This window comes from Sarcophilus harrisii, chromosome 2 (assembly GCF_902635505.1).
Source record: "Sarcophilus harrisii chromosome 2, mSarHar1.11, whole genome shotgun sequence".
NCBI classification, from domain to species: Eukaryota; Metazoa; Chordata; class Mammalia; order Dasyuromorphia; family Dasyuridae; genus Sarcophilus; species Sarcophilus harrisii.
The window spans coordinates 177,567,406-177,584,710 of NC_045427.1; the positions used below are offsets into that span (position 1 = coordinate 177,567,406).

General features: G+C 33.9%; 1 protein-coding gene across 1 annotated transcript in view; it reads right to left on the reverse strand.

Moving 5' to 3' along the window:
• The window catches only part of DLGAP2 (DLG associated protein 2), a 733,602-nt gene that overhangs the window by 35,866 nt on the left and 680,431 nt on the right, over nucleotides 1-17,305 (reverse strand). The window lies entirely within an intron of this gene.

The following is a 17,305-nucleotide window of genomic DNA, read 5'->3' on the forward strand; positions in this document are numbered from 1 at the left end:
TAACATGAGTGCCAAAATCTTTTAATATGCTATAAGATGAGAGGAGTCATATATAAGGTGTGAGTGAACAACATATGCTAATAGTAAGTAGCTAAAATATAATTGAGAACAACCAATAAATGGTCTGATGAACTTTTACTGACATAATAAACAGGAAAACACTTTATTATATATCCTAAAATATTGTCTGTGTATATAATATGTAAATATGAAATATATCATCTCAACATACATACGTTTATGTGAAATGTAGCCATATATATAATGTATTACCATGTATATACTTATGAGATGCATCCACATACATATATGTATAAATATGCATATACATTGTATATACTTTTACATACATGTATATGGATGGATCTTTCTGTATGCTTTTCACATTTTCTTGCCTTTGCCACAAGTATAGTATTTATCAGCTATTTAGTGACCAGTCATAAGTCAGGTTCAATCATCAGAGCTATGACTGACAAAATAAATATAGAAACACTGTCATTATATCACCAGTATGTATTTATCACATAATGAAATTTTAGTATAGTGTTATTTTGTTTCTGAACCTGTAACTTCATTGGTGTTAGAAGCAACCTAGTAAAGAATTTTCCCTTAATAGTGTACCAATTACCCAGGGTCATGACTCTGCTATAAGTCTCACTTAAAAAAAAAAACATAAACAAAAAAATAAATGATCACAAGAAAGATAAAGTAAAGAACTTGGACCAAGTCAGTCTGTCTTTCTTGAATTAATAGAAAAAAGTAAAATCTAAATAGATTCAAAACATTTTTCATATGGAACTAATAGTTAAGGGTGTAGCTGTATGATTCCTCTAATACTGAATTCTTGGGTTCATTGTACCATGACATATGAAATAATAACACACACACACACACACACACACACACACACACATATATAGTTTTTTTTTTTTTAGGTTTACATAATGTCTTCCTCCAAACAATGCTGCTAGAGGTAGCTAGTACAAATATGTATCTAGATATTTTGTTCCATTCAATGACTTATATGGTATAGAGAAATCCAGGAACTGTAAGAGGAAAGAGGTGAACCTAGCTCTTCAAGGTTGGCTTCTTCTTCCTGCCTTTCTGTCTTTTAGGGCAATAGTGTTATCCCCACAATATAGATAAGGAGTTTGAAATGTCAGAGCTGGGATTAGAACTCAATTTTGACTCCAAGTTTGGGGCTCCTTCTAATATAGCATACTTTTCTCAAGACTGCTATGTGGTTGCCAGAGATACCTACTTTTGGATTGGCAGCATATGATAAACTATGTAGGTTGACTGTGGCTAATCACATATGATAAAAAAAAATTTTGGTACAGTTACACATTAGTATGTATAGACTGGTCTAACTCAGAATCACTTAAAAACAAAGAAGAAAAAGAAAAGGGAAATTATTTTTGAATAATAGTGAAGATTCTTGATTTTAGTTTTATTTCCATTGTTGATTCTTCCATGTGTATTTCTCCATTAGTTGTGAGCAATAATATTAGCTTTTTCTGTATATCATGGAATATTTTTAATTAGACTATTATTTAAATAGTTAAATTATTTGCAAATAGTTTAGCTACTTATCATTTTGCAAATGATCTCAGTTTAGTAATACTTTCTGAATGGAATATATATTTCAATTTCAAGTTTCTATATTTTTCTAGCTCAATACCTTTTACATAATACATTTATTAAATGAATGAAAAATTAAAATTATCACTGAATGAATGTACCAATTGGAATTAAAGGGAGATGAATGCAAAAAGGTACTGTTCTTTTTTTTTTTTTTAAGTATTGTATTAAAAAACCAGAATAGGAAAAAAGAAAAACAGAAACATAAAAATCAAAGAAATAATTATATCTCAAGCCAAAACAAAAATTATCTGCAACTGAGTGGGAAGAGAAATCATTTATTTCTCACCTTAATTTGTTTATGCCAAAACAATCACAAGATTTGGAAACCTGAGTTCACATCTCAGTTCTGCTACTCATTATTTGTATGATTTTCTACAAATCTTATAACTTTATGCCAATTACTATCTTTGTGTTTTAGATTCTTCACAAACAAAACATGATGATTAAACTAGGTAATCTCTAAGGACTTTTTCGTTGTAAATATGTATATACAGGCTTAACCAACTCTGAATTTGTGTTGAAACTCATCACAAACTTAATTGCAGACTGGTAAACTAATGTGCAGTAGTAGGAGATACCAAATAGCTTTTCAATAAGCAATGAGTTCATGAATTTGGAGATGGTGAAGCCATCATTCACCAGAGCACAGCAGTGTTCTAGTTCAAATTAGAAATATTCATATGATAAAACAATCTTATTACATATATTGCTATTCCAAATCTTAAGAGGAACAGAATTACACTGCTTTGGATAGAAATCCTTTTTATTCCCTTTAGGAACCAAATATTAAATATGGCCTACAGACTTTCCTGTTTACCTACAATCACACAAAGAACAATTAGAGTTAGTGGTCTTCCAGATACTTGAAAAGTTAGTTTTTCTTTTATAACATTTCTTGGAATAATAATTTTCAGCATAGTTTCATAGAAAATATGAAGATAGAATCTTAATGGAGAAAAGTGAGGTAAAAAAATCTGTCTAGGAGAAACAGCAAAATCACAGGATTTCATGGTTGGAAAGCATCTTTGTGGCCATCATGTCCAACCTGATGCTTGTCAAAAGAATCTCCTCTACAATACACGTAATAGCTAGGTGGATTGCTAGATAGAATATTGGCCATAAAGGAAGACCTGAGTTCAAATCTTGCCTCAGAGACAATAATTGTGTGATAATAGGCAAGTCACTTAATCTCTATGGGCCTCTTAAAATTGGAATAATAATAAAATCTACCTCATAAGATTATTGTAAGGAACAAATGAAATAATATTTCCAGAGTATTCTGAAGACCTTAAAGATATTAGTTATATAAACAACAAATGTTTATTCAACCTTTACTTAGGACTTCCAAAGAGGGGAAGCTTACTGCTTCCCAGGGGAGCCCATTCCATTTTTGTATAATTCTAATTGTTAAAACTGTTCCCTTACATCAAGCCTAAATTAGTTCTTTTTGCAACTTTCAAGGTTCAAGGTTTCAAGGTTTAAATAATCTAGTATAATCCTTCTTTTACATGACAGCTCTTAAGATATTTGAAAGAATGTAAAATAGAAAATTATTCTTTATTTTGACTCTTTGTCTGGGGATGGACTAAGAATTGTAAGATTTTGGCTGCATTAAATATGGAAGGAACAGTTTGAACTGAAATTGAAGTACCTTGAATTGGTCAATCTGTCCTGTTATACAGGACTATTCTGATAGTAATTGGAATAATGACTGATCATCTGTCATGGAACACAAAACAAAACTTTCACTTAGTTTTTGACTTAAACTGGGTAGGACAAGCTGACTGAACCAAATACAGACTTTTGGTACAGATTCTGTCCTGTTTCTCAAAACTGACAGGATGTTGGCATTCTAATTTTAAAGCTTAAAGAAACAATCATTGTTTAATATCACATTATATAATATAAATAATGCTAGTATTTCCCAAAGTAGACCACATTGTACTTTGACAAATCTCTACATTGTTTATATTGAATAATATACTCTGCTCTATTTCTTTTGGCCTCAATTTAGTGACTTTCAATAGCTCAGGAGGTAGGAATAGAATGAGGAGAGGGGAGATAAACTAGACAATGAGAAAGAAACCACAGACGGGAAGAGACTGAGGAGTTGACTTTTTAAATTTATAGATTTTAAGAAATAATGGCCTTGGATAGCAAAATTTTGGGATCTACCATAGTCCAAGGCTCCTTTGAAAATGGTGCTTGGGAAACAGTTATTCCACAGTATCATCTATTATTGTTTACTTTTAAAAGTATCAGAGTTGTACCAACGGCAATTTACAAGTAATAAAATCAGGGCTGGTATCTTCTTAATCTCCTCTGAACACTACCTAAGGAAAATGATCTGACTGCATTCATGACCTGTAAAACTGCTAAAATCACCCACTCCTAGAACACATTGTTGATAGCTGTGAATAATGATCTGATTAATCCATCAAAGAGAAAATTGTGGCACACCAAATGAGGCACAACCAAACTTCCTTCTTAGCTCCTATTCAAGTGGGATTTAAAAGGCAATGGAAAAAGATCTGGATTTGGATTAAAAAATACCTACTTTTGAATTCTTTATCTGCCACATGCTATCTTTGTGACTTTGCACAAGTCATTTCACCTTTATACAAAACAGACATTGAACTAGACTCATAGTGATCCTCAAAGTATGGGCCAAAGAACCCTGGGGGAATGGGTGTCTCTCAAACCCTTTGAGATGGTCACTAATTCATAATTAATTTTTATTTCTAATATTTATATTATTGACTTAACCCATATAAAAAGAACTCAATGATTTTTAATAACAAAGAGACTGCGAATACAAGTATGAGAACCACTAAACTAAAGGGGCTCTAAATTCTTCTCCTGCTTTAAAATCCACAATCCTTTTGTAGTAGAGGCTGGATCAATTAGCCCAGATCTTATGAGTATACAAAGTGTGCTGCTTTGGCTAACACAGTCTCCGTGTAAACTGTGGAGCAGGTGTAAGCATTTCTTACCTATTTCTAGTCTTCTCAACTAAATGCGAAACTAGATTGTTGATTGGTAGTCTGGTCAGAATTGGATTGCATTCATAAGACACTAGTTAGCCAGGGACTGGAGTTTGGTTTATCTTTTTTTTTTTTTTTCTCTTGTCTGCCATGTTCAAGTGAGAGGGTAAAAACTCAGTTCTCAGTGGAGAGAGAGGTTTCCCTCATGCATTGGCCACAATTTGGCCCATGAGTAGATGGTTTAGCATTGCTTCTTTCTTTTTTATGTCCAGACTTTCTACATTAAGGTAAAGGAAATTAAATACAACTATAATCTTGTGAGGTTTAAAAGGTCAGGAGAGTGAGAAACTGTGATGTGCAGGAGTGTGTCTGCTGTTATGGTTGTTATGTGGTCAGCCAGCTCAACATTCATGTCCAGAAGAAAATCCTTTGGAACTCAGTCTAGTAAGAGGTGAATAGCAGATTCATTAGTGACTATATCATATCTGGACATGAACAGGGTGAGTGGGATCAATACTATCTAGAAATACACTTAATATGATCTTACTCTCTCTAGGAATCTAGGGGCATAATCTTATATCCTGGGGAAAATGTTTATTTTTCTGTTCTTACTATAACTTACTCCTTTATAAATATTAATTGGTTAATTGGAAATGGTTCATAAATTACAATTTATCCTGGGAACTGTGGGTGAGGGGAATAGTCTCAGAAGGATAAACTCTCATGTTTGTTACCATATCACTTGAGTTGTGATACATAGCTGGGATGGCTCTAACTCCTAGCAAAGAAAGGTAAGGTGTGTGTTTTTCCCTCACTGCCTTTTTAGAAGGACACTTGAGGACTTTCTCACCTTCCCAAAGATAATCATGCTGTAAAACTGTACAATGTCAAAGGCATAGTAGCTGAACTCCTGTACTTAGCAGTGTCTAGCAGAGTGTAAAAAAATTTTTTTAACTTGATTGAGGGGAAGCTGAACACAACAGTGGAGCTACTTACTGTTAGATATTAAAGAAGACCATTCCAATGATTCAACAGAAGAAGGAAGATTTTCAGAATATCTCTCTTATATTGGAAGACTTTTAAACAGAGACTGGAAAACCATTTATCAAGATTTTGGTCAAGTATGAATTGGATCAGACTTTGAATTTGTGATTCCAACTCCGAAATGATTATCTTTGGGACAAATTATGGTCATTCAAGTTTCTCTGGTTTGTTTTCCTCATTCTTGCTTTTGAATCTGACCCATGAATTCCTTTGTGTAGGAAATTCTCTGGCAGGAAACTTTTTCTATCAATACAAGTCAGCATCTGATTTGCAACTTATAGTCTTAGAGATTTGCCTGAGGCAAATTATTAAGCAAAATATTGACTTGCCTAGGATCATGTAGCCAGAATGTGGATGTTCAAAACAACCTCTTTCCCCATTCTTTTAACAGATCATTATTTTGTTATAATGTGAAAAAAAGGTTTAAATAAGTTAGGCCTTAGTCTAAGTATGATAGATGGTACCATGCAGAAGTTTGTTTTTTGTTTTTTTTCTCTAAGATTTCCTGGGTAAAGGCAACAGAATCAAGAAAGTTCACTCTAAACTCTCTGGATTCTTTGTTTTTAGCAAAATGATTATAATGGTAATACATTTTATACCGTATAACAAATAGACATTTTTCATGACTGAATATGACATTTGCACTCATAAATATCAAAAAATTTAATTAAATTTTGGACAACTAGGCTATGAACTCCATGAAGGCATAATCATGTATTATCAAAATTTGATATAACCTGGGACCTTACCATGCTTACATGTATGTATATAATTAATGCTTAATATATGTTTTCTCTTGCTGCACTGCAGGATCTAGGACTCAGAAACTCAGTTAACCAGTCAGAAGTAGAGTAGGAATATTCAAGATTATTAGAATGTTCCCAAAACTAGCAAGAGCAATTAATTTGGGAGAAGAAGTTCAGTGATTTTGAGTTGTATTTGACTCTTCAAAGCTCCTCATCTTCTCCTTGCTGCTCACTTCCCTCCTGACATTTTATAGGAGATTTATGGTCAAAGATAGTAGAATGATTTGCCCTTTCCTTCTCCAGCTTATTTTACAGACAAGGAAACTAAAACAAATAAGGTTAAGTAACCTGCCGAGGGTCATATAGTAAGTAGCTGGGGCTGAATTTGAACTCGGTTTTTCCTGACTTCCCGACTAGTACTCTAGCCACTATCTCACCTATCTTCCCAGAAACAGAAGATTGAGGTGAAATATTGCTTCTGCTATTTACTATCTATATGATCTTGAATAACTTCGTAATTCCATTTTTTCATCTGTAAAATGAAAGGTTTGGACTAAGAAGTCTACAAGACCTCTTCCAGATCCAACTCTCTGAATCATATGAACAGAATCATGTGCTTTTAGCAAATCAAAAGTGGTAGCTGGGTTGAATTCCAAGCTTAAGTGACTTGGAATGAGAATCAGAGTTGACTTAGTATAGCAAGTGAGTCTCTGGGCTATTCTTCTTGCTCAGTTCTTCATATGCCTTGAGATCACTGTAGTTATCTTGCTTTTTAAAAATTATTTTCTTCTTTTCATCTTTCTACTATAGGTTCTTCTCTTGTATATGCTATATTTTCAACTTCAACTCTAAATATCAGTGTCCTTCTGTCTCTAGGTCTCTGGCCCCAACTTCTTAAATTCATATATCTACATCTATATCTATACTTGTATCTATATCTGTATCTATGTGTGTGTGTATGCACATATACATACATACAAACACTCAGAAAGAGATACACATAGACATATATACATACATATATGTATGTATGTATTTGTATGTATGTATTTTCTTGAAGCAGTTTAAGTTCCTTTGTCTTTTGTTTTTGTATTTTTAATGAGCTTTCCTTGGATTTCTATTTCATGTAGCTTATATAGGAGAGTATAACTTTCATAGTTATAAAAAGATAAGGAAATGACCTATATTTGTACAAATATGCTTTCATTAATCCTTTCTTTACCACTGAAATAATTATTTTTTAGAAAGAAATACTTTGAGAACTATTTCATGATTTTTAAGAATTGTTTTCACATTTTACAATCCATCCTTTTCAAATAAAGAATTTTGCTTTTTTATTCTGTCTTGGCACAGTTGAAAGAGCACAAAGATTTGTGTTCCAAAAATCTGGATCTGCATTGAACCTCAGGCACTTACTATCTGTGCAAAGTCAGGAAAGTCATTTAACATTTTGGAACCTCAATTTCTATGTATACAAAATGGGGATTACAATATTTGCATTCTAAATTCCATGTTGTTTTTTTTTTTCAGAAAAGAACAATTTATATGCCTTAAAATGTTATATAAATGTGAATTATGATTATCTTCCTCCTCCTCTTACATAGCATATACCAAAGGCTGTTAACTTATAAAACATAAGCCAAAGATAGCATCTGATAAAATTTTGTGTGGTTTAGATAGCCCTAGAAATGTTTTTTCCCCCCCTTACTGTGGTGCTTTCCTCCAAACAATCTTATCTTATTCATACTCTGTCTTTTGGTACTCTTTGCTTAGGGAACTTTTTGCACTTCTTCCTCTAGTTATTCTATGGCCCATCTGATTGACAGGTGGCTGAAAAACCTTGGATAGAATGATTGACAGTGAAGCTAATAATTTTGGACAAGGGGGTGCCCAAGGCATAGTTATCAGCAGCTTCAAGTTGGGTAGGTACTTCAAAGAGGAGGAAAACTAAAGTGGATCCACCTGTGTATTGTTAAATCCCAGGGATGTATACAAGATGCTTTTCACAATGAATTTGGCTGTAGAGGATTGCTTATAAATGAAATCATTACCATCATCATGAAGTAGCAGAACATTTCAAATGGCTGTGAGAATGAGAGGAAAAATGTGATTCTTTGGCAATAAATAGCATAAATAATAAATAATAAATAAAAATAAATACATAATAAAAGAATTACATTCTTTTATATAATCTGAATTTTCCTTGCTCATATAAGATTTTCTTCCTGAAGGCCTCAAATCAGTTGTGTGGGAATCTCAGGAGAGTATCTACATTGATGAACCTAAAAGAGACTAGAGGCATAAGCTCTCACATGTTTTGTCCAGGATTTGGATAATGGTGATCAGAGGCAAACAAAGCCTTCATAGTCCCAAAAGAAATCACCTGTAATGTAATAAAGGAGGGCAAAAAGCTTGGGGTTTTTTCACTTAATTTAGTATCTTTGAAGAGTTTTTATTTCCAGGGTAGTTGTTTAGTAGCCTGTGATACTTAGTCTGCCTTCTTAGGAGATATAGGGATGAAGGAATCTTTTTTTACAGATGAGGAAGCTGAGGCACAGAGAGGAAAATTACTTGCTCTTTAACACAGCTATAGTTAAAAAGGGGAGCCAGGAGTCAGAAATAAGTCCTCTGAAGCCACATTCAGAACTCATTCTACTAAATTATATTACTCATAAAGCCTATTTGATTCACAACTGGGCTTAGAGAACAAAGATGTCCTGGGTCCACTGCTAGGAAGTTAAGGGTTTATTTGACAGCTTTTTTTTTCAATAGTGTTATATTTTTCTAAATACATGCAAAGGTAGTTTTCAGCATTCACATTTGCAAGACCTTGTGTTCCAAATTTTTCTCCTTCCTCCTTGTCCACCTCCCTCCCAAGATAGCAAGGAATCTAATATAGGATAAATATGTGCAACTTTAAAAAACATTTCCATATTCATCATATTATGTAAGAAAAATCAGATCAAAAGTGAAAAAAATCATGAGAAAAAAACCAAGCAAACAACAACAACAACAACAAATGGTGAAAACATTACGCTTTCATCAACATTCAGTCTCCATAGTTCTCTCTCTGGATATGGCTCCATTCTGAATCTATTGGAATTGCCTAGAATTACCTCATCGTTGAAAAGAACCACACTGAGTTAATTTTTGTTGATGGTGAGTGAAAATTAAGCTTCATGAAGCTGTCCTCCAGACTCTTTACTGACCTTCTCATTTTCTCTATCTATAATATCTTTCTTGGTAATCTTACCAGCTACCATGGGTTCAGTTATCATGTCTGTAGAGATTATTCCAAAATCTATATAGCCATTCCTAGTCTTTCAAGGCACAGTGTTTTGTTTGTTTTGTATAAAAAAACCAAATCTCATTATCTTTCACACTCCCTTTCCACATTTCTTGATATTGTTGAAGATAGCACCATTAATCCAGTCACCCAGACTTCCAACCTCAGTGTGATCCTTGACTTTTTAATCAAATTACCCGCTATATCCTAGATGATGTTAGGACTTGGCATTTTTACCTTTATAACATCTCCTGTATACATCCTCCTGTATAGAATCACTGTCTTGACTGGCTTGGCTTGACCTTTTTTTTCTGAATCAGGTTTTCTTTATATTTGGTAGAACATATCTGCCACACTGCTGATGGGTCAATCCATTGAAAATATACCATCATTTACATATGGGTCATTATCTATGGATGTTGAATCAATTTAAAACCAGCATGTTTGTGGATTTCACTCTTTGATTTCCTTTGCTTTTCAAGTGAACATAAGTTCAACATATTTCATGTGGATTAAGAGAGTTTGAGTGAAAGAATTCAAAAGTCTTTAAATGAGCCATTTAAAACTGGTGAAGTTAACAGTTATATACAGAAGAATAAAAAAGAATTTCAAGTGGTTCTAAAGCTCTTATCTTGCCTCTGGTCATATTTACTTTTCTGTGTAAAAATTCTTTGATTTTACTAGCAGACCCTCTGTATTGTAGTGAACAGTTTTATGAATTACTGAGGTCAAAAATAATTCAATACATGAAAGCCAAATATTTGTTGAAGAAGTCTCTCTAAACTTAGGCTGATCCTCAGACAAGAAACAAGTCTTTCTCTAATCATGATCACACTGAAACAATCTTAGAGAGAGTTCTTTACCATTTTCTAAGATTTTAGTAGAGGAAAATTCCATATTCTTTCTTGGAAATGAGTATTTTCAAGACTTCCCATAATCATAATTAAAAAAAAAATATTGGTAAAATTTAGCATAAAATACCTTGCTATTCACTATTTTTTTTATCATTAATATTTGTCCTTAGAAAGTAATATGTAAATGTTATTTGCTGTTATGTATGTTCTTAATGTCAGAGCTGTTTAGGAGTGAAATGAGCTATTTTATAATGTCGTGGATTCCTCCTTGGTAGAGGTTTTCAAAGAAAGACTTGATGACTTGTCACTTGACAGGGAAGTTGTAGAAGGGATTCTGGATGGGCACATAGCAACAGACTAGATGTCCTTTAAAGTTCCTTCCAGCTCAGATTCTACAAAGTGTTTTTCAATGATAATCGTTGTGAGTTTTCAAAATTCCAAAAGCTTTCAAGAGAGTGTAGGCACTTTTGTTACTGGGTACAAGATGCAGTCTCTGTTTAGCTCCTCGTTTGTTGACTCACTGTGTCACTAGAGTGACTCTGAATTCTCAAAGTCTATGCCAGCAGAGCATAAACAAGTTCCATTCAAGCAGTGAATGGCTTAAAGAATAACCTATAATGGATCTTTTTGTCTGTCATCCAGAGACCAACCCAGATACATTTAGAGAGGCTTACTATTACAAAACTGACCACCAGTTGGTAACTTGTGCTTTGTTTTTATTTTTTTGTTTTTTTGCCACAGCAACTTATGAAACTATATATTAATGAAAGGCTCATGAATTGTCTTTCAAAAAGATTGCTCATGATGAAAATCATAGACATTCTAAAGTATTGACTATTATGTTTAAAAGGATAAGGCATACATTCAGATATGAATTGCAGTATATACTGAGAGGATTATCTTCTTTATATCACTTGCGCTGATTTGTGATAACGTAACTGTCTCTACTAATCTTTCTGTGAATAGTGATGATTTTTTAACATGTTAAATGCATTTCATTTTAATTGACTTTCTTTTTAATCCTATGTGCATTTTGTGCATTTAAAAACGTTATTTGGAGGAATAAATAGGCTTCACTATACAAAAGCAGGGGTTTGAATCCCTGCTGATAGGGGAGACAGTATAGTATAAAGGAAGGAGTTCTGGAATTAGTCATAGGACTTGGACCACATGTTATCTGCTTTATCATGGGAAACTGAAGTCATCTGGATATCACTTCTCTTTTATTTAAAATGAAAGCATGGAGTGGATGATCTCTAAGATCTTTTCTAGTTTTAAATCTATGATCCTAAGATATTGATCTCTAGACTTAAGAAATGATAAAATTTTTTAAAGTTAAAGATTCTTTTGATTTAAAAAAGAGAATGCTATATCTCAGGAAGATATGACTACTACTGTTTGAACACATTTCCTTCAGTTGATGATACACTTATGGTTTGGGATAGCAAATCTTGAATTTCATGTTCCTTCAAAACCCACAAATCCAAAATTATTGTGTAACAAGAGGACTTATTTCTAGGAATCTTCCAGACCTCTGAACTTCTTCATTATGCCCCAGACACTTCTCAATCTTGGAAAATCAATTAAGCCTTGGAACTCACACCTTGGAAGCACTTTTTACCACCCTCTTTGATTGGAGAGAGGACTCCTCCCTGAATTTTTATTTAAAGCAAGTTCCCATATAGCCATCTTTTCATTTTTGCATCCAGATGCACACTCTGGACTTCTTCATTATATCCTTGTGTCAACTGTCTTCTTCCTATCCTTTTCCTTTTCAGCTATTATATATATATATATATTTTTTTTTTTCCCTGTTAGAATGTCAGATCCTTGAGTTCAAGTACATTTTTCTTTTTCTTAATTATTTAATTGTATTTTATTTTCCATATACATGCAAAGATAGTTTTCAATATTCACCTTTGCAAAACCTTGTATTCAAAATTTTTCTCCTTCTACCACCTCTTCCCTCCCTAAAACAGTAAATATGTGCCATTATTTTAAACATATTTTCATATTCATCATGCTGTGCAAAAAAAAAAAATGAAAAGAAAATCAGATGAATAGGGAAAAAACCAAATGAAAAGAAAAAAAAAGCAAACAAATGACAACAACAAAAATGTGAAAATATGATGCTTTGATTCACATTCAGAAAGACTATTTTTCTTTTAGCTTGTCTCTGTATTACCAGCACCTTAATGGCACATGGTTTGTTGTTTGTTTTTCTTGCTCAAAGACAACCAAAATGACATCATGAGTGATATATTTTGACTTGTGAGTAGATTGGATTTAAGTGAGACAGAGTTGAACAAAATCATCAAGCTCACTGACTCTTCCAGAGTCATTGGAGCCCAGTGACAAGACAAAATTCAAGATGGATTGGTGGTGGCTCTGGATGAAATAAATGACTTTGGCATCTTTGTTCTGACAAGACTTTAAGCACTCTATTGCATCTGCTGCTACCACCTTTATAGCTTGTCCAAACAAAATACTCATATCTGCCTATCCCACCAGGGAAATCTTCATATACTTGGGGTAGATGTCCTCCTAACTCACCACAGGTTTGAAATCTATAGATTATCCTCAACCTGGTTTAGCTTTAGATGGTTTACTGTGGTGTGGCCACTACAAAAGCTGAAGCTTTATAGAGCTACAAATGAGAGCTGTGTGGCAGGTGGACACTAAAACAGATGAGGAGCTTGAAAAAGCTTGGTAGCCTTTACACCAGAGGTACTAGTTCTCCCTTGAAGACCTCATATACCCTGACACATAATAAGTCCTTGATAAATGCTATTTGACTAACTTATTGGCTAATCTTGGTCACAGCAATTTTACCTGTAGACCATCTAATTACTGTTTTTGTTTGTTTGTTTATTTGTTTTAGTAATTCCAGGCAGCTAAGTAGTGCAGTAGACAGAGCACTAGGCTAGGAGTCAGGTAGACTCATCTTCCTGAGGTACAATCTGGCCTTAGACTCTTCCTAACTGTGTGATCCTAGACAAATCACTTAACTCTGTTTGTCTTAGATTCCTCATTTATAAAATGAACTAGAGAAGAAAATGGCAAACCATTCTAGTCTCTTTGCCAAGAAAGTCCCAAATGGATTCACAAAGAGTTAGACATGATTGAAAAATGACAATGAAAATTCTTACAATTAAAGAACATGTTCTATTATGAAGGAGGTACAAGCTCTGGAGAACCTACTGGCTTCAATTTCTACTTCTGTTCTAAATCTTGGAATTAATTCTATGTGGTATATATCATAATAATTAGTAATATGATATTTATATATCATGAAAAAGCTATGTAAACAGAGTAAATACCAACATTTTTCAGGACCTCTCAAGTGTTTATGGATAGCATACTTTTATTTCCTTCCCGAGACAAATTCATTCATCTACATTCACTATCTCTACTTTCTCTTTTCACTTTATATTAAGCCCTTTGTTTTTTTTATCTCATCACTTAACTGAAACAGCTCTCCTCAACATTACTGTGATCTCTTACTAAATCTGATGACCCCACCCAGTCCTTATAATCCTTCACTACTGCAACATTTGATAATGTTGACCATCCTCTCCTATCCAAGTGTTTTCCACTCTGCTCTTTCCTCTTCCTCTCCTCCTCCTCCTCCTCCTCCTCTTTCTTCTTCTTCTTTTAAAGGTTCATTATCCATATCATAAGCAAGTAGAAATAATGGCTATAACACTGGCCCAAGAGTCAAGAGGACCTGAGTTCAAATGTGCCCTTAGACATTTACTAGTTGTGTGACTCTGGACAAGTCATTTAATTCTCATTTGCATCAGTTTACTCATTTATAAAATGAGCTAGAGAAGCAAACGATAATACTACAGTATCTCTGTTTACAAAATCTTAAAATGGGGTCATGAAGAGTCAGATGTGACTGAAACTGCTGAACAACAACAAATCCATGTCATGTCCTCTAACTGTGGATATCTACCACATTTTCTCTTTTCTCTCTATAATCTCTCACTTAATGATCTCATGAGTTCCCATGAGTCCAATTATCTTCTCTAAGCAGATGATACTGCATTCTACAGTGGAAAATATGCTGGATTTGGAGTCAGAGTTGTTGTTTATTCTTTTCTGTCATGCCTGTGACCTCATTTGGGGTTTTCTTAGTGAGGATACTGGAGGGTTTTCCATTTCCTTCTCCAGCTCCACTTGAAAAACTGAGTAAAACAAGCTTAATAACTAGCCCAGAGTCCCGCAGCTAATAAGTGTCTAAGGCCAGATTTGTTTAGAATCATTATTTAAAGGAATTTGGAGTGGTTTGGGAGAGAGGTTGGATGAGTTCTCCCATCTTGGCTCTGCCTCCTCTGAGTCCAGATTTGAACTTGGTAAAATGAGTTTTCCTGATTTAAAGTCTGGCATCATTATGCCATCTAGTTGTCAAAGTCACGGTATCTGAGTTCAAATTCCAACTCTAATACCAGTTTTGTGAACTTGAGCAACTCAGCCTCTCTGACTTTATTTTTCTTATCTGTAAAATGAGATCATTAGATTTATATCTATGATTTTATGACTCTCAAATCTATATAACCTGTTTTTGTTTCACGCTTGGGCTCCAATCTTGTCCCATGGATTTCCTTTTGGATGTGTTAAACTAGGTGTCCCAATGGCATCTTAAACTCCATATATTTAAAATAGAATTCATTATCTTTGCTCTTGAACTCTAGACTTCTTCTAAATTTTATCACTGCTGTTTTAACAATTATTTGGTTGATCTTTTAAAACAAATTCTTTCTCTGTAGTCCTTCAAGGAATACTTATTGTTGGGCTTGTGTCTAATTGGCATTTTTCTTTCATGCTTTTGTTTTTAAAATATATTTTCACATCATTGTCTTCTTTTTAATCTCTAAATTCCTAATCACATTAATAGTCTTTTGTGGTCAGGTTCTTTTTTTGCTTTATTGTTTGTTAATTTTCCATCCAATTTCTTGACTTTTGACTTTATGTTACTTGAGCAGCTTTTCCTATTTCTGGGGAATGGGGGATTGGAATGGGGTGGGAAGTCTCTGTCCCAAATTTCAAGCTCTTTTGCCTTGATAGCTCATTCTGGAGGTCTGTACATTTTCTGTACTTCCAAGATGGTGTAATCTGAGGAAAGATATGGTCACTGCTGTACTTCTCTATGCTCTGGTCTCTTGACCACAACTCTCTTCTCTGAAAATTCAACTTGAAACTGAGGTCCTTATTCTCTTGCAATTCTAAGCACTCCTCTCTGCCCTGGAACTGTGATCAAGAACTGGTGGAGTTACCAAATGTTAACTCAGTCTTGCACCCAGGGCTAGAATAGCCATCCCCTGCAATATCTTTATTGATCAAGTATTAATCCCCTGACCATCAGTGCATAATGAAAGTTCTTTCTAGCTACTCTAAACCTTTTTATTTTGCTAAAGAAGAACCTATGGATCACAGTGAATATGTGGCTTGCCCAAGTTGTACAAGATTGTATAGGTAGAAATAGGACTTGAACTCAGATCTCCAATTCAGTGTCCAATCTACTACTATACAATTAGTTCCTCCTTTAATAATGTAAAACACTATTTTAAGCTAAGCTGTTCTCTCTGTCTCTGTTTTTCTGTCTTTATTTTCTCTCTCAATTTGCAGCATTTCCAGTTTATATAGTAATTCAAAATACTTTCTGCCGGATACAGGCTACTTAGGAAGATAAGAAGAAAAAGCCAGTTTGAGTTGTGCTAACTTAGAATCTTATCAACAAACTTGTGTATATAGATAAAATCTAAGATTTGTCTGGGATAAAATGAAATTAATATGATCTATTTGGAAATAGTAGAAGCTGGCTACATTGTTCTTTGGAAATAATCATATACACATATATGTCTGTATAATAGGATATGTATATATACATACATATGTGCATTTATTATACATGTACTTGTATAATATATACTCCATGCACCCTATTATATGTGAGCTTGCACATACACACACACACACATACATAAGGCAGTATAGATTTGCACAGGGTCTTTGTACCCTGTGCAAATCTTTTCTACCTCCTTATTTCAGAACAACACAAATGTATGACTCAGTTCTGTAGGATTTCTTACTTTGAATATAATGAAGTAATATCCTCATAGACTATTGAACAGTGACTCAGTGGACCTTGGGTAACTTTTTTCTTTGCTTGTCTGAAGATGCTATTGTACACTTAGTAAAAATGAGAGATGATAGATGGACAATGTCTAACTTGCTTTGGTAGCCAAGATCCATGAAGCTTTAGAGAAAGACCTTTGGTATGTTGGGAAGTTTCTGTATGAAGGATTTATAGAAGGATAAGAATGAGGATTTAATAAGATTAGAAAGCAGGAACAAGTTGTGATCTGAAAAGGATGCACATTGAGTAGACTCAAAGATAATGAGTCCTTAGCTTTTGAAGAAGCTCAGCAACAAATTTATATTTGAATAGCAATTTTCAACTTACCTGGATTGTGTGTAAATTCTTCAACTGTATGATACAACAGAATTCAGTTCATAGGATCCTAGATCGAAAATTGGAAGGGTCCCCAGGGATCAGCTAGTCTGACTTTCTCATTTTACATATGAAGAAAATGAGGCTCTATGCTATTAAGTCAATTTAACCAAGTCCAAAAAGGTAGTAAGTATTAGAGGTAGAGTTTGAACGCTGTTCTTCTGACTTCTAAAGCTGCCCCTCTTTCCATTTAATGGGATGTTGAACTAGATGACTTCTGCTATCCCCTT